Source organism: Bactrocera tryoni, unplaced genomic scaffold (genome assembly GCF_016617805.1).
Source record: "Bactrocera tryoni isolate S06 unplaced genomic scaffold, CSIRO_BtryS06_freeze2 scaffold_7, whole genome shotgun sequence".
Lineage (NCBI taxonomy): Eukaryota > Metazoa > Arthropoda > Insecta > Diptera > Tephritidae > Bactrocera > Bactrocera tryoni.
Genome location: NW_024396366.1, coordinates 17477998 through 17504987, shown reverse-complemented (window position 1 = coordinate 17504987; position 26990 = coordinate 17477998). Strand labels below are relative to the sequence as shown.

General features: G+C 37.0%; 1 protein-coding gene across 1 annotated transcript in view; it reads right to left on the bottom strand.

Moving 5' to 3' along the window:
* Positions 1–26990, bottom strand: part of LOC120781817 (carcinine transporter-like) — a 401142-nt gene that overhangs the window by 49287 nt on the left and 324865 nt on the right. The window lies entirely within an intron of this gene.

The window sequence follows — 26990 nt, the reverse complement described above, 5'->3', positions numbered from 1 at the left end:
GACGATTTTCCAAAAATTAAATTGAAAAATCTTTTAACGTTTAGCACAATAACAAATGATGATAGAATAAATTATGATGTGCTTACCAGAGAGCTGCAACGAATATAATTAAATCAAAACAAACAGTCGTGCCAAAAACTCAATTAAGTCAATTCAGTTCATCATAAACAACATTGTTGATCAATTCGAGTACCCGCCAGCGTCAACTGATCTGATGCAACACAAACAATCTGTTCTTCGGCTATCACGATCGCCTAAACGGTATGGCTTCGGTTCAAATCGTATCATCAGAGAACGTATATCATAGAGAAGGTTCACGATGTCGAGAATTTAGGGATATTTCAATTTTGGGATATTTACTGTTTTGGATGAGTGCATTTCACCACAGAAAATTATTAGCGCATTTCACCACTTAACATCAGGGGACACGAAAATAGCAGAATTGAGCATTTTCAGTGTTAAATGAGAAAAATAATCACAATTCCAATGTTAAGGAATGTACGCTTACAGATTCCCTTTTTTACTATGCGCAAACGATGCTGCATATAATTTATATATCGGTATACATATCTACATATATTTGTTATGAAAACACATAAGTGTGTACATGCATATGTATATATTTTAAGATTGAGCTATTTTATGATGAATTCCATAAAATCTTTGCAAATATATAATTCAATAAGATTTATATTACTACCTAAATATGCATTTTATATAGGTTTGGTACGATATACAATTGTATATTTATATACTTAAATAAATATTTGCTTTGGTCATTAAACTTTTCGATATCATGTTAAAAGACCAAGCGGTCGCACATTTGTCCATATATATGTAATTATGTGTGCATGTAAACAAATATGACAGACCATACGCATAATGTTTGTAAATTTGTCTACATGCAACATATGTATGTATGTAAATATGTACACTCAATGCTTCATGCGAAATCTACGTTGACGCGGACAACCAATGGCGAAGCTCATATTTTTTGCTTCATGTCAAAAAGTCAATGTGTCGAAAGAATAACGCGACGACAAAGCTTCACAACATTGTGTTGTTGGTAGAAAATCCGAGCTGTGCCGAAAACACAAACGAACGATCGCCAATTGCCACTGCTTCCCTTGCCGCTGTAGCAGCTTCGCTTACAAACCAACGTCGATATGTATGTTTGTGTGTGAGCTTGCATACATGTCGACTCAGATTTTTGCAAGCCGCGTAACAATATTTTGTACATTCCTTGACAAATGCAGTCAATCCCGGTTATGTGCCACAACCAAAGATACAGCATTTTGTGGTTTGTTAAAAAAAAAATTTAATATGGCACATAAGCGAGTGCGGATACTTAATCGAGTGGTACTTAAAACAATAATTTCTATGTATTTCAAAAAACAAACCGTGAGATGAAGCAAGATATAGGCAGTTAAGAGGGATGATTTTCATTTAAGCGGAGTACTACTTAACCGGGAATCACTGTACACATAAATCAGAGGCATATTGAATATTTTCTTTGACACATTTCTTGACTTGAAAATCGACAAATAAACTATGTTGTCAATTTTATTCTATACTTATATTTGCGGAGTTGTCGCTTTTTCCTTTTCATACAAATATCAGAAATTGTTCAATTTAAGATTTTTAGCTTTTCCATCGTCGCGAAAAGACGCTTGTTGGCAAAGGCATGCTCGGGGAGATGTAATGGTATTTGTTTTTATGAATGAAGCAAGTTTGCCTGTTAAAAGTATGCTTGCGTTCATGAATGAAAATATTGTTGTTGTGTGTTTTTCTACAAATTTGGGCATCGACTTGGCTGCCATATTAACTTGTGACGCTGCTGATGCTATTTGAAACCATTGTTGTTTTTGTAGAACAATATTCGTAGTTTTTGCGGGTGACATATCTACATGTGAACGTAAAAATGTATAAGTATGTATGTTGTGTATGCATTATTTGTGTGGGAATGTCATGCGCACATATGTATTTACATGTGTACTCATATTTGTATGTTGGTTGGTATACATATATTATTTGTTCGGCAACGTCGTACACATATGCGCACACTTTCTACTGATAAATGATATTACGATTTGAATTTGAATTGTACTTACATACATATGTGCATACATATGTAATTATGCGCTGATATGTAGATGCGTATCAAAATTAAATGACATATTATTGTAATATGTATATTAAGTTTTTATGATATTATGATAGTATCTCATATACCTATACATACATATGAAATTATAATACATACATACATATATTCTCAAACATAAGAAATATTTTAATAAATAACTCTTAATTGCACATTAACTACAAATATTGTTTTGAAAATAGCATAATTTAATAATTTATTCATAGAAATACGCAAAATGATAATCACGTCAATTAACATGATGGCATGTGAGTATATAAAAATATAATCAAAAGGCCAACATACGTCTGTAATAGCAATGCATGTTTCTGAGCATAATTTTCATTAAATGCTCAGCTCTGTTCACGCGCCACTGTTAAGATTTCTCCTTCTTAGCTACCTGTGGTGAAATGCACTCATCGCATTTTGTTAGCTTTTAACAGTTCACACGCTTGTCCGTCGTTGTTGGACCTTCTACGTTCTCTGGTATCATGTCAGTTCATAACTTCGCAACGATTGTTTGAATCGATGTGGATGTTCTGCTGGATTGATTTGAGTCATGTGTGGCAAAAAATGTTTCAGCTTTGAAAATGTGCACATGTTTCAAATTTTCGATGCATAAAACATGGAAATCCCATCGAGGACGTATGTGCATATATACATACGTTTGTTGTATGTATGTTCTCGATGGAATTTCCATTATATATATAACATATGTATATACATACATATGTATTTGAAATAGAACAGAAGTGCATGAGTAAATCAGGGTTTAGGGGATGATATACAAACCGAACGCTTTCTATCATTTCAGTCATTGAAATATGCGTATGAATCATAACGGGTACTTTCTGCTAATGCGAACGTTCCTAAAAAAAACCATGTATAAGCTGATCGCTAGTGATTCAAACTTATTCTCTATCGCTGATTTGAAGAAAAACGATTCGATTCGTGTACATGAATCGAACTGACAGAATCAGACAGATTAACGGATCAAAACTCGATTACGAACAAAAATTTATTACTCGTTGCAGTTCTCTGGTGCATACATTAGCACCAGAAGAGTTTAACTTACCTAGTAAGGCGAGGACAAGATGGAAAGTTGCACCATTAAGAGGACGAAAGTATGACTTTATAATAGATATGGATGTGCTTACTTTTCTCAATACGTATATAGATAAAGAGAACAACTCTAAACCGAAATGAAAGTTATATTTTAAATAAACTAAATGACTTAAATCAAATTTGTAATTTTAAAACTGCTGATTTAAAATTAGAAAGATTAAACCTAGAGCATTTAAAGGAGGAAGAAAATGGAGAAATAATTAAACTTCTCAAAACATTTAATAAATTATTATTTAAAGACGGCGATAAACGGCTAATGAATTAAATACTTAGAGACTATATAAATAAAACAGGCGTAGTGTCTTTAGACGACATTCTAATGTTTCGCACATCATTGAATCAATATATTAGGGCGGTAGGCGAAGTTTTTAAAATTCTTGAAAGTAGAAACCTAAAAATTCGAGTAATTTTCTGAAGAAAGAAGTTTTGAGGACACGTTTTAACGGAGGAAGGCATAAAGCCAAATAAAATTCAAGTTATTGAAAATTTACAAATTCTAAGAACAGAAAGACAAATTAAAAGTTTTTAGGAATCACCGGTTACTATCGTAAATTCGTAAAAGACTACGCTAGAATAGCCCAACCTATAGCCAAGTATTTGAAAAAAGGAGTTTAAATTAATCTAAAAGATCCCACATATATTTAAGCATTTGAAAAATTAAAAATATTAATAAATACCCATGCAATATTGCGTTATCCAGATTTCGAAAAACAATTTACTTTAACATCAGACGCATCCATTAAGCGATTGGTGCAGTATTATAATAAGAGGGACACCCAGTGCGTTACGCCTCAAGAACGTTGAATTACCACAAAAGGAACTATTCCGAAACAGAAAAAGAATTTCTTGTGATAATGTGGAGTATAAACTATTTTAGGCCATAACTCTATGGAAATATATTTCAAATTTTTACTGACCACCAATCAATAAAATTTTTACATTCTAAATACAAAGGAAAAGATATATCAGCTCGACATCAAAGATGGTTATTAAAACTTGGAGAATACCAATTACAAATTGAATATTTAAAAGGCAAAGAAAATAAAGTAGCAAACTTTTTAAGTAGGACAAAAGATAATGAGAATATTATTTCAGAAAAAATGGATGAAACTATTTCAAACAGTTCAAACTTTTCTATAAACAATATAGGAGATGAAAAAACTTTAGCAACAGTGCATTCAGCAGAAGAAAACTTAGACGACCATTTTTAGAGGCAAGAATTATTTTCATTTGAGAATATGATTTCAATATTTAGGAAATATACCACAAAAAGTAAAATAGGAATATTTTCAGAAATTTCAGAACGGCAATATAATATAGTACAGGAAAAATTAATCGAAATGTTTTCTAATGAAGATATGGAGACAGAAGTAGAAGCAGTCAAACAGATTTCTTTATATCATGTTAGGGAAAGCTTTCATTCAGGCATTCAGGATCCAAAGTTATTGCAATTAATTCAAATTGTAATTAATCATTGTGAAATATTTCAGGAAGTAAAGTACGATAGAAATACTATTAAACCAAAATTGAAACTTTCGGAGACTCCTTCAAAAATTAATGATATTGTACATATACATAGACACGTATTTAGTGAAAGGGTATCAATTTTTAACAATCGTAGGTAAACTTTCTATGTTCGATGCAGCTTACTCCTTAAATGATAGAAACCACATAACCATTATCGATCACAATAAAGTAATATACGGTTGCAACATTTTTATAATAATTTTAGTAATATTAGCAATTGCAATTTTAATAATGAAACATATATAGTATATATATGAAATTAATAGAACAACCGGAAATCAATTGATTTGAAATATTTATGCTATTGCAAAAACCAATGCAAATGATACAAAACAAAATCACTTTATTCACAATATTTTCTAGAATCTCAACAACCTATTAAGCTATGAGGTTATTACTTTAGTCAATATTGAAGTAAATATGATTTATAAGTAAACGCATAATTACTTGCAAAACATAAGTAATAAGTAAAATAAGTAATTATAATTGGTAAGCAATAATACATTGCACTATTAACTTGAATGATTTTAACTAATTAATTGAAAATTTGGTCTGATTGAAATATCCAAGTCAACTGGTATCTCCTTAGAGTTCGATTCGGTAATAATTTTTAAAAACGTTCAAGCACGAGTGAAATATAAAATTCGCGTATGGTCCAAGATCCTGATATAGACTCAGCACTAACTTGTTTCAGCCAAGGTGCGCATCGCCTCTGTGCAGCCGAAACGGACAGCCGAACGATTTTCTCCCCTACTTGCAGTCCTACTCTCTGGGAGCAGCCACAAGTAACTTGGTACAAAGGAAGTGTGGGACGGCATTTCAAGCTCCTTGTGTCAAGCTGAAAAGGAAACCATTGGTTTTTGAAAAGTGCAAAACAAAAGCTGATACAATGAGGAGTGCAGTGTCGCAGTGGAGAGAAAACAGACTGCCTACCTCGCAACCTTACGATTGACCACAACACGTGCGGGATGGGATAGATATCGAGAGTTGAAGAGGGAAGCGAGATGCATTTACGGACAGAAAAAGATAGAGGACGAAATGCGTGAGTGCGAAGAGTTTGCTCGAAAATTCTACGCCGATTTACAGAAGGTTTAAAGAACGGAGCATACCCATGTTGAGCTTTTAGAGGTGATCTAGTGACTGATACCTAGAGCTTACTAAAATTATGGAGGGTACACTTCTCCACGAAATATATTCTGTAATCAAACAAACAATTGTTGCACTCGCGTCTTAGCTCCCACATCACTATTGACAGTCATAACTTTGAAATCATGGATAAGTTCGTCTATCTTGGAACCAGTATTAACAGCAACAACATTCCATCTCAGAATAACTCTTGCCAACAGGTGCTACTTCAGACTAAGTGGGCAATTGAAAAGTAAAGTCCTCCCTCGAAGAACAATGACCAAACTCTTGATAGAACGACGACATTGACATAATTTAGCGAATTATGAGACAAAGACTACCCGTCGAGGGAAGCAGAGAAAGACCAGGTCTCTGTTGGAAAGACCAGGTGGAGAAGAACCTGGTTACACTTGGAATCTCCAATTGGAACCAAACAGCCAAAAGGAAGAACGACTGTCGCATGATTTTTACTTGTTATTACAATTTTGGGTAATTTTTTAACATACTTGTTCCCTCTCAAACTGAAACTAGCTGACTATTTCTTTATCGCCGCCTCCCTTGACATTTTTAAAATATGTTTTGGAATACCATCGATCAGCCGTGTGATTTTCTCTTGATATTACAATTTCGGGTAATTTTGTGACATACTTGTTCTCTCGCAAACTGGAACTAGTTGACTTTTTCTTTATCAACGCATTCCTTGACATTTTTGAAATAAGGTTTGGGTGTTTTGCAATTTCGATTTATTTTCACATACTAGGTTCCCCAGTATGTCTGTGTCCCACAAATGTAAATAAATTTGTATAAATAACATACATATATGTGGATAATTGTTTTTTTTTTTAATGAAACGCTTTATTTTGTTTTATTATATAAAAAAGGATTTATTAATACACTTGTGAAAAAATGTAACGTTTACATACTCAGTACAATATTGGTTTGGTGACCAATGCGTCCGCACAGTATGGAGTTTCAAAATCAAGTAAGTCTTTTTAACTGTCGCTGTCGGCGTTCATTGCTATTCGTTGAGTTCGTTTATTCAGGGTGTATGCTTAGGGTTGCATGCGTGCGCAGGTCAGGCCATTATTCGTTGAGTCCGTTCAGTCAGGGTGTACGTTTAGAGTTGCATGCGTGCGCAGATTATGGTTGCAATCCCACATTCGGCCTTCCTGGCCTATTCGTTCGGCCCGAACGAAGGTCTCCACCTCTTCATGAATTCGGCGATGGTGGTCGTACAACCAGGACCCTCACCCTCGCCTACCTTCTCAACCTCATACCTATCGCGTCCTAAAACCTTCGAAATCTTATATGGACCAAAATATTTAGGCCTTAACCTAAGCCCGCTCCCATACTGAGTTCGCTTAATGGCGACTAATTCGTCCAGTCTGTACTTTGTTGATTCCTTCCTTTTTCTGTCAAAATTTTGTTTGTTTTCCTTTTGTATCAATGCAATATTTTGTTTGGCCTGATCCCTCGTCATTTGTCGGTCTGAATCTAATTCATTCAAGGTGGCGTTTTTTATCAACTCATTTACTTCTGTCGTACCCGAAATCCTCATCTCTATGCCAGTTAAAATTTTAAATGGAGAAAACTTTGTACTACGCGTTGGTGTATTGTTAATAATTTGTTGTGCCCTACTTACGTGCCTATACCAATTCCCAGGCTCTTCTCGGCACATCTTAGAAATCATTGGTACTACGATTTGGTGTATTCGTAGCTGTTACCAAATGCTCTATACCTTCCCTCGCACAATAATCTTTAAAGAGATTTCCTGTGAACGCAGCACCTCTATCAGTTATAATACGCTGTGGATTACCGAAAACAGCGGCTTGTTTCTCGAGTCGATCAACGACTGCCTCGGCTCCAGTGTTTTTAACCGGGTACAACCACACAAACTTTGAAAAAGCATCTACCGCAACAAGAATATAGTTATACGCCTTCTTTATTTGTTCCATGGGACCGACATGATCTAAGTGAAAAGTGCTTAATGGCTGATCTTCCTTAGGTATTTGATTTAATAAACCTTCTCTCTTCCCTAGCTTTGAATCTGTCATGATGCATTCGATACAACTCTTTACAATTCTAATTACTTTTGGGCCTAACTGAGGGATAAAAAATGTCTTTTGAATTGCTAACTGCGTCTTATTTGCAGAGAAGTGTCCCTGTTTATGTGCCGTCCGAATTATTTCATCTTCCATCAGCGATGGAACTACTATAAGCTCTCTTATTGGATCCTTGTGTAGTAGCCCATGCTTCAAGTAGAAATCTTCGTATTCAGTCGCTTCCAAGACTTTGCACACTGCCCGAATCCATTCGTCCTGTTGCTGAGCTTGCCTCAGCCTATGCAGCAAAGAATCTTCCAACATAAGACAAGCTATTCTGCTTAACGCATCGACGTGACGCATCTTGGAGCCATTTCGGTGTTCTATTTCATAGTCAAAATCTTGTAATAGCAACGCCCACCGAGACACTCTTAGCGGAATATCCTTTTTTTCATGGTCATTGCGAACGCGTTGCAATCAGTAACGATTCTGAAATGCAATCCTAAAATATAAACTCTCCACTTCTTAAGTGCTTCAACAATCGCTAGCACCTCTAACTCATTCGAATGGTACTTTTCTTCTGCTGGCTTTGTCTTCCGACTCATGTACTGGATTGGATGAAAATGCAAATCTTCGCTGTGTTTTTGCAAGAGTACACCACCATATCCATGCATCGAGGCATCCGTATGCACTTCAGTTAGAGCCTTCGGATTGTACAACCGTTACACTGGTGAACTAGCCAGAGCTGCCTTTAATTGCTGCAGCGAGGCTTGCTGTTCGATCCCAAACGCAAAAGCTACATCCTTACGCAACAGGTCAAACAGTGGTTTAGCGACTACTGCATACCCTTCTATGAAATGGCGAAAATAAGAAGTGAGCCCTAAGAGTCTTTGCAACGCTTTCTTATCCATAGGTATCGGAAAATTCCTTACTGCCTGCGCTTTCGCTTCTGATGGCCTTATTGTACCACACTCTATAATATACCCCAGAAAATCAACAGTCGTCTTCAGGAACTGCCATTTTTACCACTTAATCCTTATGTATGCCGCCCTGTTCAACACAGCTTTCAACTTATGTATACCCTCGTCATAACTAATAGAAGGAATTATAAGATCATCCATGTAAGTTACCACGATGCCATCCTTCACCAAATCTCGAAACACTGCGAAAATGTATCGAGTGAACACTGCTGGGGAATTGGAAATACCAAAAGGAACGTAAATGAATTCGTATTGACCTTGATGGGTCACGAATGACGTATATTTCCGCGAACCTGCCTCTATCGGCACATGGAAAAACCCATTCCGTAAATCTAACGTTGCGAATACTTTTGCGCTTTGTAATCTCTCGATAACGTCATCTATGAGTGGCATTGGAAAATTATCCCTCATGATTTTTTCGTTCAAACGTCGGTAGTCGCAACACAGACGTTTGGTTCCGTCTTTTTTTCCCACCAATACGATCGGCGATGCATACTCGGAGACGCTAGGTTGGATTATGCCTTGCTCCATCCATTCTGCAATCTGCTTATCGACAATGCACTTATCAGAGTAGGACATTCGTCTTGGCCCTTGGAATACCGGAGTATCATCCGTCAAACAAATTTTCATAGAAACTGGGGAATCGTGCTGCCTACTATTACTTCTATTGTCTTTTCTTGCTCTCCCCTGAGATGCGACAGATCTACCTGTAAAGTTTTCCCTGACATTACTTCTGCGGCCATACACATATCTTCAAACTCATTAAGAACTTCTATTTTACCTTCACTTTCCTCTACCATGGGGTTTTGAACATTCGTTTCCTGCACCTTTGCTCTAAATTCTACCCCGCCTTCCTTTATAACCAAGTCAACCTGCTTTAATACACCATTCCCGATTATTGCCTCGTAAATAAGGTCGCGTTCACGCACAACATGGAAATTGATATCCACTTTGACTCCATCTACGCTAACTTTGATTATGAAACTGCCAATAGTTGTAAGTATACTATTTCCTATTCCACGAAGGTGATTTATATCATTGGACAAATCAATCCTTCCTAACTTCATCAACACATCGTAACGCATGAGGCATAGATCGCAACCAGTGTCCAGCAATGCTGAGAACGTAAACCCGTTAATAGTTAATTCTTTGTAAACTACACTGCCAAGAGACGCCATACGCATCATTTCCAGCGTATTTACCCTTGCACCCTCGCTTTTTACCTCCGTTCTCTTTTTTGGGCACTCTGCAATACGATGCCCCGACTGATTACACCCAAAACACTTTGATAGTCGTTGCTGTTTGCAGGTCTTCGCCAAATGACCCGCTTCTCCACACCTATAACAAATTTTCCTATTGGGTCCATAATCTTTAGTGACAGAAATATTGTCTTCGCGCTTGTTTTGAAATGTACTCACATTGGGTAGACGCCCCGAGCGAACTTTTTCATAAACAAGGATCTGAACTTTTAATTCTTCTATCGACCTAGCCTGATACAAGTTAGCTTTGTTTGGTCTGGAATCTGGGATTCCCTCTACAAAATATTCGATGACACTTCTTTCGTCTAGCTTTATTGGCCTACCTAAGTCCATAGGGCTAAGTGCCCGATGCACTTCGATTGACGATGTTACTACTCCAAATTCTTTTTGCAAACATTGTTTCAGTGCACTCCAACTAGTTATGTCCCGTTGACTACGAACGAAAATTTTCGCGGCACCCTTCAATAATTGTTTCCCGTATATAAACTTTTGTAAATCTCCCCAACGAACTGCCATGGCATTTGATTCAAAATCATCGAGCCACTCCTCGACTGGGTGTTGCCCCGTACCACTAAAAGTTGTAAGAGATTCCTCGAGATCGCGTAGAGAGAAGACCGGAGACCCGGACCCCATCGCCGACATCATGTTGTATTGCACCGAACTAGTTTCACTGTCTGAGCTATCCTCTTCAGCATCTACAGTCAGTCCAAAATGTTCACAAAGTCGGTCCTGTAATGTAGCTTTACGTCCATTTGTCGGTAAACCCAGTGCCAACAATTTTTCCTTCAAACCGTTCACTGTCAATAAAAAAACCTGTTGCCTGTCCATGTCAACTGTTATCAAATGTAATTGGTATATAATTCAGAATACAAATTAGATATTTAATATATAATAAGTAAAAGTAAAAGTAAACCTTAAAATATACGTTCACAAATTTTGGCCTTTATTATAACTTGAATAATGAATTAATGCTTGTGAATTAAATTTAAGTTCAATCCAATTAAGTTTTACAATTATTATTCTGACAACTTAGTTAGATTTTTCTGAAGTTTATAATTTGATTTATAAGCTGATTAAAATTCTTATTGGGTTTTTTTTTATATAAATGTAATAGTACAAATGGGTTCTGTTTTCCAAAATATACAATATTAATTTCGGTATTTTTATGTTGACAAAATATTATATATTGCTCTGTACTTTATAAAACGCTTCTTTTTTGACAATTTTTAATACACATTCTTTCTTTAAATTGCTTAACTCATACCTGTCTTCTGCTTATGTATAAATATATTTATTCTTACTGCTACTGTATCCAATCACTGAACGCTTCGATCACTGCTTCTCTGCTTACAATTTTCTTTGGACTGTCAATCAGGTATCAATAACACGCCGCTATTACTCTGCTACGCTGCTTTCAACCGCCACACTTAAATCACCATCAACGCATATACACTGCGCTAAACAACAACATCAGTTTTTACCACTAACTCATCATCACTGCGCTAGTCCGAACAACTTGTCAATAGTTATCATGCGCTGATCTTAAATCACCACCAGCGCATATACACAGCACTGTACTGTAAAATCAGCTTTGACCACTAACGCATCACCACAGCGCTAGTCCGCATAACTTCTCAATAGTTACCATCTGAACTCTTTGTTCTTTGTATGCTTCACAAATACAACTCAACACTATGTCGATATACTCTACTCGTTGTGAGAGTATATACTCGCTGCTCTCTTCAGCTACCGCACGACACCGTTTGACGACAGCGTCTTTCTTGAATTTACTGTTGATTTTCGTTAGCGTCCTAACGGATCTTGTAACGGGACTGAGTAGTGACGCCACTCCACACGTACAGTTTCTTTCTTTAAAACGTTATGTGCCACAAGAAATAAGCAATTTCACAGTTTTTTCACACCGCCTTACTGTAATCCAAATTTGCCGATACCACTTTATTTCAGTACTTAACTGCGTTTCACGAAATTTAACTCCTACGCAAAGTCACCTTTTGTTTTTAACTTTTACACTTTCAGCACTTTTGCTAGCCGACACTTCTGCCACGACACTTTTGCCAGTTTCTAGAACGTTTTTTTGTTTGGAGGAAAAAAAACGGTAGAACCAAGATCGCTCCACGTCCACTCGAACAGTTTCTTCACAGTTTACACAAAGTTCAAATTTCGGATTAATCGGCACTTTTGCCACGACACTTCTGCCACTTTCCGACACTTTTGCCACTTTCCGGCACTTTTGCCACTTTATAGAACGTTTTCTTTTAAAAGTCACAATAATCTCGCTTCTTGTTCACCCGAACAATCTTTTACAGTTCGCAAAGTTCAAATTAATCGGCACTTTTGTCACGACACTTCTGCCACTTTCCGACACTTTTGCCACTTTCCGGCACTTTTGCCACTTTTCGACACTTTTGCCACTTCCACACGCGAAGGGATTTGCATCCCACTTCTGACACCACTTTGTGGGGGTTGGTTTTTTTTTTTTAAATAAAACGCTTTATTTTGTTTTATTATATAAAAAGGATTTATTAATACACTTGTGAAAAAATGTAACGTTTAAATACTCAGTACAAAATTGGTTTGGTGACCAATGCGTCCGCACAGTATGGAGTTTCAAAATCAAGTAAGTCTTTTTAACTCTCGCTGTCGGCGTTCATTGCTATTCGTTGAGCTCGTTCATTCAGGGTGTATGTTTAGGGTTGCATGCGTGTGCAGGTCAGGTCATTATTCGTTGAGTCTGTTTAGTCAGGGTGTATGTTTAGAGTTGCATGCGTGCGCAGGTCATGGTTGCAATCCCACATATATGTACATACATACTATTAGGGGCAGATCAAGAAATAGTGTATCTTTATGGAGGGACAGAGCGTGTTTGAAATAAATGTTTACTTGACACATAAAGATTATTATATTAAATATCTTTATACAGTTTAATATCATGGTGGAAAAATTTTAAATCAACCTTCTAATATCTAATTATACTAAATTGAAAAAAAAAAACACATTTTAAATCGTAGACGTCCGTGCGACATGATTTATTGCAATGTATATTGTAGGCAGTTTGTGTATTGAATAGAAAAATTTCACAAAAGAAAACGAGGTGGGCCAAGTTTTGATAATGTTTCGAGAACTTCTTCTGCAATGACTTCAATGTCATGATGCGTGTGCAGCAACGCCAGGCCGACCAATCTATATTGAAGAATGTTCATCCAGAGAAAATAAAACATAGAAAAGGTGCAGGTTCGATAGCGAACATTTGATAAAATTGCGACACGGAATCTCACCACACAAATACAGAATTCAGGCTGTGAAATGTTAACTTTTTTCACAGTTCTCCACGTACTCAAACAAAGAATATGAAGAGAAATATATACGTACGGCTTATGATGCCATAGCTTGTATTTGCAATCAGGGAATATTGAAAAAACATAAGTTCTTTGATATTCCATTTTTAACAGCGAAAAATGTGTACAAATACAGCTCTCTCACATACTCAAGAATATGCTCCTTATGATACTTCCAACAACAGCATTGTGATATTTTCATGGTTCAATTTTTGCTTTCGCAATGTATGCAAATATGTATGCTTTTGCGTTTTGCCGTCGGCATTTACATATTGGCATGTAATAATTATGATATGTATGAGTATAATTTTGTATGAATGCATGTATAGTACTATTTACAGTACAGTCAATTTAGACTTGTATATTTAATAATTTAATTTGATTTTTACATAATATACTATACTAAGAAATATTTTTGTATTATGTTTCTTAGTAATAGAAATTGAATTTATCACAACAATGCATATACATATACATAAATATATCGTATATCATATTAATCTTATTATCTGCTCATATGATTGCATGTATACGCATGTGCGCATTCAGAAAGTCAAATCATGATTTTATCACTTATCAATACACATATTAATTACATGTGCGCAGATTGACCTGCATGTTCATATACATACACTCATTTATGCTTATACTTATGTACAAATATTTGTATACACTTCCGAACAAATAATGCACAAGCATACAAACATACATACATATGCGTACACATGTGAATATTGAACAAAAAATTAAAACATTGTTCTACAAAAACAACAATTGCCTAAATAGCATAAGCATGGCAAGTCAATATGGCAGCCGAATTGGCGAAGCCCAAATGTAGTAAATTTTACAGCAAGAACCATTTAATTCATAAACGCAGACGCAAATTCCACAAGCGACCTCGCTTCATTCATAAAAACAGACGCCGTAACATCTCCCCGAGCATGCTTTTGCCAACAAGCGTCTTTTCGCGGCGATGGCAAAAGCTAAAAATCATAAATTGAACATCTTTCTGATGCTTCTTCACAGAAAGAAGTGACAAAAGTGGCAACATAGCCGTTGTCGATTTACAATATTTGTCTAAAATATTTTTCCGTGACTCGCAAAAATCTGCGTCAATATGTATGTACCCTCATACATACATATACATACATACATATTTAGGCACGTTTGTGGGCGAAGCTGTTACAGCGGCAAGGGAAGCGGTGACAATCGGCGGCCATTAGTTTATTTTTTTCGGCACAGCTTGGATTTTCTATCATCATACAAGTACTGAACACAATAACACAATGAGCGCGAAAGACTGCAAACGAATATTCGAATACACACGTTCTTAGGGACACAGTTATTGAGCCAGCTGCAAAACTAAATAACTGTGTCCATAAGAACGTGTGTATTTTAATATTTGACAGATGTCGCTTGCAGTCTGTCGCGCTCAATGTGTTCAGCACTTGACTCTTTGACAAAACGCAAGTTTCGGCCATTGGTTGACCGTGACAACGGAGATGGAAGCGTGCGACACTTGTTATTATGAATGTATAGCTGTTACCCTGTGCGTTTCGCTACACCTAAATCGATTAAAACTCTTAAGGGTTTTTACTTTGTGTTTTATTTATTGTTGTAAAACTGTTACTTATTTATAAAACATATTGGTATACAACATTTTTGGTTTTTGCACCTGGCGCGTAAATGAATAAGCACCTTGGTGTTCCCACTCTCGAGCATGCGACGAACAATTGGGCGTGGGAGAAGAACGGTTCTTCCAAGTTGACGCCGCTCACTTGAAACGTTTGCCCTTGCGATTTGTTGATGGTCATCGCAAAGGCAAGACGTACTGGGAACTGCAAGCGCTTAAATTCAAACGGCATGTCCGTTGGAATCATGGGAATGCGTGTTAAGAGTACAACTTCACCTGCTGCCTTGCCATTTAGTATTGTTGCTTCAATCAAATTTGGCCACAATTTTTTGACTGAAAGTCTTGTGCCATTATACAAAGTCGGTGGCTTCAGATTTCGTAGAAGTATAATGGGTGAACCGACTTTCAGGACCAAACGATGCGGTGGCAGACCGGGGGGATCCAAAGAATTCAAGAATTCAGTTGGATAATTGACTACTTCATCTTGATTTAAATCGCTATCAATCGATTCACATATATGTTTTAGCTTCTCCTGGCAGTTTTTCTTGAATGGCAAAATTGATTTCGTTGACGTGTACATTTTTCGGTGCCAATACACTATGGGGAATTTGGCCGATTTCATGGTATTAATTAATAACTTTTAAACTAAGTAAGATTTTTCGAAACGGTTTTTTTATTATTGTTATAGACACCGATAGGAATGTTTTTAGAAAAATAGGCGTGGCTCCGCCCCTTCCCTGACGAAATATTATTTATTAACTTTTAAACTAAATAAGATTTTTTGAAACGGTTTTTTGTATTAGTCTTATGGAGATCGTTGGAAATAGGTTTTGGTAAAATAGGCGTGGTTCCGCCCTCCCATTTGGATAAATTAATCAAAAACTTTTTAAATAAATAAGATTTTTTAAAACGGGTTTTTTTATTATTGATATGGACTCTGTTGGAAATAGTTGTATAAATGGGCGTGGTTCCGCCCTCCCAGGACGAGAAACAATTTTTTGTATTTCATATAGAAAAGTTGTTAAGGTGGCAACCAAATAATACAATAATAAGTTTATATAATATTTTCATTCTCAAGGTCTGCGTCAGACATAAAATAAAAATCGTCAATTTCATCTCCAATTTCCTCAATTTGATCCTGGCCTTCAAAATTGCACAATAAAAGGCTTAAAACTTCTGAAGGAAGTTCCATACTTTATGCTTCCGAATTCGCTTCATAAGGTTTGTTGAAGAAATGACAGGATCAGAAGTATCTAAGGCTCTGTTGAAAACATCCATGAAATTATTAACACGAGTATGCTTCCGTGCGTGATGCAGTCTATCTGCTTTATAAATCTTGTTGCGTGCTTCCGACGCTTCTTCTCCGAAATATCCAACGGGAAGTATTGTATTTTCCATAATTTGCCTTGAATGGACAATTATTTTGTGAACAGTTGCCGTCATTGGCAACCATGGATAACAATCAGTTCCAGTTTTAAAACAAAATTGTTCAAATTTCTCCAAATCAATCGGCAGTTGACAAGACAAGCAAATTAATATAACTCTTAAGTTCCGAAATATTTCTTTATCAACTCCGGTAACTTCTGAAAATGTTTCAAAATTGGTAAATGCTCGCCGTGCCGTGTTTCCATTGTTTGTATTGCCAGATCCATTTTGTTTTGGCTTATCGACCCTTAAGCCTAGCCTCTCCCAAAAGATACGCTGAATTTCCTTTTTCCGATCTGCAATCGTTTTTTTGTCCACAGATGTTGTCGCTCGCCATTTCTGAACATTTAACTTATAACCGGCGTGTAATACAAATTCAAAACATCTTATCCAGCTATGAAGCGGACTTAACCCGTGTTTTAAATTATCTAAAAGTGGAACAAACTCGAGGCACTTAAAGTTTTTGTTGGCAAGGAAGTCCTTAGGTGTTGCATTGCATATTGGGCATGCTTGAGAAGACGTTGTATTTGTCACTGCATTGAGCACTTTTCCATCTATGACAGTGAAATGAAGTTGAAATATTATGTAAATGCACTGCCTGTTGTTGAACATTATTTTGCATGGTAAAAGTTTCTTAATTTCTTCTTTGATGTTCAGGTCCTCTTTTAATATGGCTTCTCTTGTTTCTTTCAAAAACTCCAATTTGAGAGGGGCGGCAAAATCTTATCGACTGTGGAGTACGGTTATTCCATAAAACAAGTCCAGAAGCATCAACTAATCGAAGAGGCATTACGGTTGAGGCAAATAGGCATGCATCTGAATAGCATGATCCTTGGTCAGCATAGGCCTGGTTATAGTTCGACTGCCCGGTACTACCATCGAACCCATAACTTAGGATTAAATCAGCTGGTATAAAATCTACCTCCTGCTGCCTCATCGTATTCATAATGACTTCTTCTTGAAGCACAACAATTCAAGTAGCCGTATGCTTAAAAGATCTCGAATGGGGACCTTTGCTACAGTATCGATAATGTACATATTAGCAGGTCTACAAAGCCTTTTTTGTTCCACAACATCTTTATATAGAGAGTATATGTCGGCATCTCTGTGTTTAGCATCGCACCTAATTGCGCAATACTGCTCCTTGCTTAAGCCTTGATCTAATAAAAGGGCCAATGCTTCGTCCTTTGATGCACGAATAGGCTGCTTAATAGGGCATTTCAAAATCTCCCTTATGTCGTTTGCCTTTTCCGGACTAATTGCAAGAGTAATAAGGACTATAGAAAGATCAATGAGGCCCTGAGATCGGGCAGCTTTACTGGCTGTTTGAATTAATAAGGAGAGGTTGCATCCGTGTGATTTAGATAGAGCTGCAGCTTCTTTTCTCTGTGCTTCTTCTCCTTTAACCGAATAAGCCAATTTCGGGCGTCCAATTTGACGTTTCTCGATTTGATTCGATTCAGAGAAACAAAGTTTTATTGCATTTTGCAGCCAATTTGCATACTTCTTCTCAAAATATTTTTTGTTTCTCTTGCATATTTTCCATTTACCATTTATATTTAGGCAAAATAAACTGCTTTTCTTTTTCAAATAGTTGTTGTGTTTTACAACATCAATGTTTCTACTTATTTTTCTCGAAAGAAAATCAAGAATTGATCTTTCTTGGTTTTAGTTCTCCGTCTCCTTACGCCATACTTCAAAAAGCTCCGCGTTCGAAAACGCGAAGATACCTGACAAAAAACGAAATTACGCAGATTGTGCGCATTTGTGCACATTGAGACAAATTGCCTTTTATTCATAATTAATGGCTCTACGACATATACTGGACTTACACTGTTACAACAATATGTATTTTTTGTAAGCCTACGTAAAGTTAATTTTTTTTTTCCAAAAAATTACCTTTTAGACCTGTTTTAAAATTGGCTAAATATTAGTAAGACAGGCACATATCAAAATATTAGTTCACACAACATATAACACAAGCCAGTATGATTGTTTTCCATCATAAATTGAATTAATAACTTGTTTAACTTTTAAGTATCGCACTTTCAAAGTAGCTAACCAAAAACTACCTTTTCTCAACCACGTGCTTTTAACATTTTTGGTATGGAGTCATATGGAGCCATGTGTTTTTAATATGTTTACATAAAAAAAACCCAAATATTTAAGCTTTGATAAAATGACTAAATACCATGAAATCGGGCAAATTCCCCATAATATTGCGCGTTCACTTAAATAATCGTGGGGTTGATAGTGTTGAACAATATTCGGAAATACAATTTCAATCAATTCTTCTTTCGATTGTAAAAGTGTACAAAAGTTGTTCGGCAATGTGATCAAACCGGTATCATCGATTGGCATTTTGCCTTCGCCAATGTCCAACAACTGTTTCGAAAACGCCGCTGCGGATCGATCATTTTGCAATTGGACTCGCATGTTGATGGTAAGAGTCAGCCTTTGAACATGTCTCCACAAAACTGACGATTTTAAACATACGTTTATTTCATCGGCAGGAGTTGATCGAGGAATGACTGACAAAGTTTGCCGAAAATCGCCGGATAATAAGACTAATGCTCCGCCAAAAGCTTGTTGCTTTTGGCGTAAATGTTGCATTGTTCTATTGAATGCTTCTAATGACTTTTTGTTAGCCATTGGGCACTCATCCCATAGAACTATTCCAGCTCCTCGCAAAACTTTTGCCATTGTTGAATTCCTCTATATGTTGCACGTTGGTTTTTCAACGACTTGGATGTTCAACGGTGGTTTCAACGCAGAATGTGCTGTTCGGCCGCCATCAAGTAGAGTAGCAGCGATGCCTGACGAAGCAATTGCCAGCGCAATTTTCTGCCGTGACCGTATAGTAGCAAGAATCAAAGAGACCAGAAACGTTTTCCCTGTACCACCGAGCGCATCAAGAAAGTAGAATCCACCGGCGTTATTGTCAACCGCTCGTATAATCTTATCATAAGCATTTTTCTTCTGAATATTCAATTTGGTAATGTTAGCTTGTATGAAAGCAATCGTTCATTGCAATCGTATTGTTGTTCACGTTGAAGCTCATGGTCAATGACTGGGCGCAGTAATGCCAAGTTGCGCTAATGCCTTATTCGCAATTGTAAGGCACAGATCTTCAACCAATATCAAAGCAGAATTATACATTTGTAACGTATATAGCAAGTCTGCGTCCGATGCTCGATTACGCGCCAAAATTAATAAGTCATCGGTCATGAAGTCTTTGTACTTATTCCACAGTTATTGCGGATTTGACGGAAGGCATGTAGATATTATTATGGCGAATAGTACGCGTATTTGTATTGGATGAGATGTGAGTGATGCGTCATGAAGTGCGGTGTCCCAATGCATATCATCTTCTAACAAATGCAATCGCTGACATGCTTCACGATACGTCGCACACTACTGACCGTCAACAGTTTTCAAATCATCAAATGATCTTGGTCCGCGCACGTTGACTAATAGCAGACGCAAATAAAAACATTCAGCGTTGTTCGGATGGATGGTGTAAGTGCGTCTTATGGCATCGGTTTTACGGACATTTGGATAACTGTCAACACGCTCCCCTTGCTTTCGTGGTTGAAATGTTTTCGATGATGTATTCCAAGTGAAATATTGTGGTATTTCGGAATATAGCAATGTTCTTGCAAATTCATCGTTTTCACACAACTCGAAAAAGGTAGTTAGTGTTGTCCCCGGTGGTCATGCTAGAGTATGCATATTTGAAGTATATAAATAAAAATATGCATATTTGAAGTACATAAATAAAAATGGAAAAATTAACCTAAAACTACATCTTAAACTATGTATTTTACCCACACACGCATATGCAATAAGACCCACCAACAGTGTATTTCCGAACCGCATGGAAGCACTTACTCAATTGCTTTGTGTGTGTTGCACGGTCAGCAGAAAACACAAAATCGGTTCGAATAAATGTAGCAAATCGATGGAATTAAATCTGGAAAAAACACACAATGTTGAAACACTTTTTTTTACACACACCGCGCATTTTCAAGCGACAATCGAACCGCATGGCATCACATATGAAACAAAAACAATACTCACCTGCTTTGTGTTGTACGCAGAATGTTAATCACGTTGAAATCTGATAAAAATACACACAATGTTGAAAAATTTTTTTCGATACACTCAGTGCATTCGGAACACTTACGTTCTGCATGTCTTGTTAGCTTGACAGTCATCCATAGAAAGAACGAATGACAGGCAAAAACAATCAACATGCGATGTAAATGTGTTTTATTAATTGTTTCTTTGTTTTGCAAAACGTGCAATGATACACACATTAAATTTCTTATGTGCACCCTCGAAACAGACCCCAATCACCCCTTGAAATCGGGCAAGCCGTCTAGGAAGAGTATGCGAACAGGAAGTTTTGCCACTTAATTTTATATACCCTGCGAGAAGCATACTGGTAAAATGACTAGTAAAACGACCTGGAGCCGTGACGGGGACTTTCCGTAAATCTTTCAGTCACACTCTTAAGAGCCATGGGAACTTTTTTGACCGTTTCTTTTCATTGCGTACCTAATTGTGTGATTGTATATACCGTTCTTACTCAAAGCTTAGTAGCATAACAAAATGTATAGCTGCACCGCTCATTCACGTTATATGTGCCCGGTGTTTTACCAGTAGATTAACTAGTAGCTTTTCCGCAGATTTACTAGTTTACTGACGGTCATTTTTTGAGAAAATGTGTGGTGAAATGAGAGTAAAACTTCTAGTGATTTGACAATTTTTTTGACCGTCATTTTGCAGTTAAATACAAAGTGAAATACTAAGGTTTTTTACTTGCCAAAATGGAATACCGCAAAATATATTTAGAAATAAAAATCCATTTTTTTTGTATGTTTTCTTTTATATTAGTATTTTAAGAAAAATTTACAATTTTGTTATAAGTTTTTTTTGTTCAGCAAATAGCGTTTTTGCTTTTGCCTGTTGTGGCTTTGCTCAACGCTCTTTTCGGACTTCCTTTTCGAAGTCGATGCGTCCATGCAGTTTGAAAATTTCTGAAACAAATAAAACATAATAACAGAAAACTTGGTAAATAAAGTTAACAATAGTATGAATTACCAAATAGAGCCACGCTAACTATTTTAAATTCTGAAAGCGATTTCTTCCCGCACCTCCCATTCCAATTGAACAAACTGAGGACTTCGTCGCCAAAAACTCGCTTCATAACTTCCGCCAATATCCCCAGAAGTGCCCTTTAAAGTGAAAAGATATGATATCTGCAAAGACATTTGTGATTTTATTAATTCATAAAATGCTTTTGAATGCCAATATACGTAAATTCCCTCCGCCGGAGATATTCTTTATAATCGATTTAATTTTTGTTGTTTCAAGCACAGTTTAGACAAGTGGCAAATCATGCACTCCTATTTTTTCTTAAAACACTGAGCAATCGCTCAATACGGCTTGAGACATTATTTTAATTGCCCATAACTTTAAATGCTTGCACTTTTCTGCACTTGAAACAACCTCATTTTCATTTTCCGACTGGCATTCTGAGCCGGAAAATGAGAAAGAATCTTCAGGAGTAGAATGTAGCGCAGCCGCGGCAGCTTCGCCATCTTCCCCATCAGCACGCGCAAATTCCGATAAACTTTCGTATCGCACTGAACTTCTTTCACACTCCTTTTTAACTTTGCACATTTCATTATAAAATGTTTTCCTCTTCATTTTTTGTATAAATAATATCACTTTACTCACCTGATGTAATTGTTTTGTTCTCGTTAATTCACTCGCGCGTCTTTTTGCGGCTTTCGCGTTGACTTGTAAATATGCAATTAATTGTGATACATATGTCGTGCTGCCACTGACATGAAAATAGATGCCACAACAGGTGGAATTGCTTTCTCTTCTTCTAAAAAAGCTTTGCAAATTAATTGATTTTGTCGATTGGGCAACACCATTTTCTTCGTTTTGGTCTTTTTCGGTAAAATGGAACATTGCTCCATTCCTATGCACACAATATGCGCGAATGAATAAAGCATAATGTGAAAGTTTGATGTTGTTTCTTTTTGCCAATCATTACTACAAATTTTCAACATGCTTTTTTATGTATTGGTAAAAATGCTTGAATGTGTTTGAGAATCGGTTATGGAATTTTCGCAGGGTATATAGATGTACATATGTATGTATATGGCTCGCATTTGCTTTCGTAAACATACAGATAAATGTGCCAAAGAAATAATATATGTATGTACATATGCATGTGTCATAGCAATTCTATTTGTACAAATATGGAAATGATAACGAAATAATGCGAATATGCATATTTCATGAAGGTCATTAATTTTTTTTAAGAAATGGAAGGAATGAATGGAAGTGTTTATATGAGCACATTTAAGTTCATTTAGCATATCTTCATTTTACAATAGTCGAAATTGATATAATATAATGTCGAAATTAATATCATTTTTGAAATAATAATTTATTTAAACTTATTTTTTATTTAATTTTATCACATAAAATTTTTACCATTTTTCGGAAAACAATGGTTCATATAATACAAAATAAGCATGCATATGTCACTCAGAGAATTCTTTTTTACATTCTCTGTGTGATTTTGTATATTTTGTATATATTTTTCTACAAAGCAATTCTCTTTATTCGTTCCCGTATGAATTCAGTCGCTTTACATATATTTCTGCCATTGTACATGCTCAATAGGGTGGGTCGATTCCGGACTTTTTTCGATTCGGGATTTCTAATAGTGCGGAAAAGTTGCCTTAGTACTTCCTGATTCCAATGCAACTTTTTGTTTTGAGATCGGATTGCATCTTCAACCCCAACTCCGGCCTTGAAATTTCGGAAATTCGCCTAAAATCGTGAAATTGTCTACCTAACGCCTGAAATACGCATCTCATGGCAAAATGTATAAAACAAAAGCTTTTCGTCACGTCATTTGCTACCGAAATGGTATTTGATCATGGCCGTAGGACGAACCGTTCCCGAGATACGAGCGAAAATGCGGCGTGCCACAGCGCAAGGTGAAAATTGTTGCAGCTCTCAGCTAATCTGTATTGGTCACCCAGAACCCACCGCGTGGAGGTGGCGGCTCTTCGGGTTCCTCCCAAGCCCAACCCAACCAACCAACCATATGTCAGGCTTGTATTAGTCTGAATCTGTGTCAAATTTATTGATAAAATCAGATTTTGTACTAAACTTTGGCACTTGTTGCCTAGATTTCAGTGTAGAGCGTATAAAAAGATCACGAGATTGCGGGCCAATAACTTTAGAAGATGACTCTGTCACCAGTTTGACGGTTTTCTCGACTGCCACGGTGTGAGAGGCGAATTCACTAAATTTCCATACCTCTGCAGTGTCTCCCGACAGCCCTTTTATGAGTTCTTCGTTAGAAACTGAACAAAGAACTGGTGGAACAGTCTTCCAGTTAGTCATATCGTAATAATTATTAGCTTTGAAATTCAGCTTTGGCACTTTATTACATCTAACCCTTCCATTTACAGTGTCAGACTCTGCTTCTCTGGCTGCCAGAAGACGGTCAAGGGCCAACTTTCTGACTTCTATCCGTTCGTCAGTCATCATACTAAGGAGAATGTTTTCTGGAAGAGCAAAGAAAGCATTCTGTTGAATGGATGAATCGACAACCTTGCGCAGTTTAGCAGGTAAGTATCTCGACCTTTGAATTGCAGCATAGAGATGGCGCGAGTCATCTTTGATTGAACTGTTGAATCTTATTGAGAACCAAAAAGGTGAGTAAACTGTAAGTATGTACTTGACCAAAATCTTTATTTCCTTTGTTGGTTTGTCAGTAGAAATGTAGTATAATCTCAGAATTCTATTTGCACAGGTGAGCCAGCGAGATTTGCACATGTTACCTAGATGCATCGACGCTAAGTCCGCTTCTGATATTTTATAGAGATAAGCTTGGTCTGTGCTAAGTTGGGTCGGATTAATAACCTCAGAAGTTAATTGGCAGGATGGAAAACTTTCAAATTTGACAACAGGCAACTTCTCACAATCAGGGAGCAGTTTACCTATGTCGCCAGAGAATGTATTTAGACTCTTTGAGACACCATCTATGTGTTCGAAAAGAGCACGAAATGGAAGTTTGTTGAAATGTAGAAGACAAACAACCCACTGTAATGGCCTACCTATTCTTTCTTCTAGTTTCCGAATGATTCCACCTCTCCAACCTATGTTCGTGTTGGTGCCATCAGCACCGACAACTTCTAGATGTACCACATCAACTGAATTGTCTTGTAAATGTTGACATATAGCTTGCGTCTCATCCTCAGCTTACCCGGAAGGAGAGGTGACGTGGCCAAAGTATTGACACCCAGGTTCCGCTATAAGAGAAATATGTTCCTCTTTGACAGTGTCGCGGTAGTACTTTTCACCTTCGCTGACTTGTGTAAGTGTATTGTCTTTGCGGCCGTCAAAATACAGCCCATATACAGAGTCAACACTTTCGGTGTTTTGGAGCTTAACTCCAACACTTTTTTTTGCCCGACTAATCTTGCATTTGTCAGTGTCAAACTTGCCTGATCCTCTGTTATCAAACCTGCTTTTTTGGCATCCAGAAAAGCAGATGAAACAATCAAGGCCGCTGCTCTATCACTTACTCCAAATCTTTGGGCAGCTAAAGCTGTGTGTTCTAATACTAGTGTGTTTTGTTTGGTTGTAGAGGATGGAAGAGAAAATTCATCATCAGCATCGTTTTTGGAAGAATCCATGAGCGACGCACCTACATTGTTGTCGTCTGTATAAGAGTCTGTCTGATCTGAATGGTCACGTGTTCTAGCTGATACTTTTCTGGTAAGTGTTGATGTTGAATGACGTTTTGAAAGCTTTCTTTACGTTCATTTTCTTTGTAATCTTTTTTGTTTCCCAGGTAGATCAACGGTTCCAATGCGACCAATTCTTCTGGTTCTCTAGTCCAAGAGAAATGGTTGTTCATTGATAGGAACTTTCCTTTCCTTTGAACACGTGCAAGAAGAAAAATAAATGCATTTACAAGCAGTGATGTCAAATAATATTCCGGCAGAAGAGACAAAGTCGTCTCTTTTAGAGCTCAAACCTATTGGGTTCCTTAAGAACATATGTTTAAGAGTCAGAAATTTCTTATGGTATGTGGTGAGCATTTGTACAACTCTGGTGTGTGAAACTATCGGAATAGATGACTTTTTGAAAGTATTTTCAACCTTTTTTGCAACTATTTCTGTAACCCCTTTACTCCTAGGTTCATATGTAGTTGTCGCCTCGGAGTCGCCCTATACGAAATCTTTAAAACTGATAACACAAAAGAACATCCTGGTAATTAGGTAAGTGGGGCTCAGAGAGATTGCACGGATATATGCCAAATACAGGACATTTCTATCTAAATTTAAATTTTGATACAGACATTTTGAGTTCTGTGTTCTGTTGAGAGAATATAAGTGATAGCACTCGGCGAAATCAACGACAAGAGTGAAGGAACTCGATGAAAAAATATTTGTGTGGAGACCTATCCGAACGTGTCCTTTGGCGTAGGTGAATGAATGTGAGTGATAGCACTCGGCGAAATCACAGACAAGAGTGAAGGAACTCGATGAAAAAATATTTGTGTGGAGACCTATCCGAACGTGTCCTTTGGCGTAGGTGAATGAATGTGAGTGATAGCACTCGGCGAAATCAACGTCAAGAAGTGTGGCCGCAAGTCGATTTTCACCTTGCGCTGTGGCGCGCCGCATTTTCGCTCGTATCTCGGGAACGGTTCGTCCTACGACAATGATCGGTAGCAAATGACGTGAAAAATAACTTTTGTTTTATACATTTTGCCATGAGATGCGTATTTCAGGCGCAATAGACAATTTCACGATTTTAGGCGAATTTCTGAAATTTCAAGGCCGGAGTTGGGGTTGAAGATGCAATCCGATCTCAAAACAAAAAGTTGCATTGGAATCAGGAAGTACTAAGGCAACTTTTGCGCACTATTAGAAATCCCGAATCGAAAAAAGTCCGTAATCGACCCACCCTAATGCTCAATTCTGCTAAATAGCAGCGAAAATGGTGAAATTGCGTGTCGCAATCTTATAAGCTCTGTTAGCCGTCCAATCGAACATCATACAGAATTCAATTTGCACCTTCTCTATGTTTTAAGTTCTCTGATCCAACAGAGGAATTACACTTAGGCCCTGTAGTATTTTGTTTGTCGGCCGCAGATTCTTGGTTTTTCTTCGTCAACTTTCAGTTCCGATGCCATTTTTTTCGTGTCTGAATAAATGGTTCGAAAATTTTCCTCAGCTTTTTGTTTTCGACTTCGGAACGCTACAAGCAGCATATGTATCTATCATATTTGATTTCTTCGCTAGAACGATCGATTCTTTCTGAG